The following is a 1,319-nucleotide window of genomic DNA, read 5'->3' on the forward strand; positions in this document are numbered from 1 at the left end:
GCCCTTTAACTGTCTGGCAGCCACAATCAGTTTCCTATTCAGGTTTGGGGAAATGCCTTTAGCCATTCCCAACAGGTGACTACATGTGTGACTCAACCCTGTTGAGTCCCCAAGTTTCATCAACCTTTTGATGAAACTCTTGAAATTATGACATGCTGGAATTGGGTTCCCGGCAATGAATCACACAGTACACTTTAAAAAGAAGTTAAACGTTAAATTTTTAATGCAGTTAAAAATTTTCAAGGGAGTTTAATTAGCAGAAACAAATATTAATCAAATTTCCCCTTCAAACTGATAAAATTTGGTACATTTGATGGATAAAATAAAATCTATAAATAATTTATTAAAGAAAATATGTTTTTAATTACAACTTTAGTAAGTTAAACATTAATTTTAATAATCAAAGTAGCCCAATAAAAGTCTTTCCTACTCATATATGTCTTGCTCAAGGACACACACATACTTACATGCAAATTTCATTTAACATCTATCATTGAAAAATGGGCCTGGAGTCCAAGAGACCCTGGGTACTGATCTAACTCCCACATGAATAAAAAGGATTCGCCTTTTATTGATGAAAGAGAGAGAGAAAGAAAGGGAGAGAGAGAAAGGGAGAGAGAGAGAAACATTGATTAGCCACCTCCCATATGTGCCCCAACTAGGGATCAAATCGCAATCTGGGTATGTGCTCTGACCAAAAATTGAATCCACTACCTTTTGGTGTATGGGACATCTCTCCAACCAACTGAGCCACAGGACTTGCTTGATTTTGTTTTAATGCACGTGTCTAGGGTTAGCAAGTGCAAATACCTGGGTACTCATTCACTGACAGTGGGGAATAAGGGTAATTTGGTAGTTTATAAAAAAATATTAAAAATCCACATAAATTATGCATATCCATTGGATTAGCATTTTTATTCATGAAAATTTATTCTAAGGCAATAATAAAATAACAACTTAAGTGTTAAACTGCTTTGCAGTGCTGTGGATAATTGCTAAAAATTGGAAAGAATGCAGGCAGCCAAGAATAAATTAAATGTGGCATATTAATACAATAAGAACTATGTGATCGAAATATAACATGAAAGATATTTAGTAAATATGTATAAAGAGAAAAAAGTATCAGATAAACACTGTGACCCATTTTTATTTTTAATAATTTTTATTTTTCAATTATGGTTGACATACATTATTTTTTTTTCTGCATGGAGTGATACTTTTCTTTTTTTTTCTTTTTTAAATTAAATCTTTATTGTTCAGATTATTACAGTTGTTCCTCTTTTTCCCCCCATAGCTCCCCTCCACCCGGTTCCCACCCC

Source organism: Myotis brandtii, unplaced genomic scaffold (genome assembly GCF_000412655.1).
Source record: "Myotis brandtii unplaced genomic scaffold, ASM41265v1 scaffold364, whole genome shotgun sequence".
In the NCBI taxonomy this organism is placed as follows: domain Eukaryota; kingdom Metazoa; phylum Chordata; class Mammalia; order Chiroptera; family Vespertilionidae; genus Myotis; species Myotis brandtii.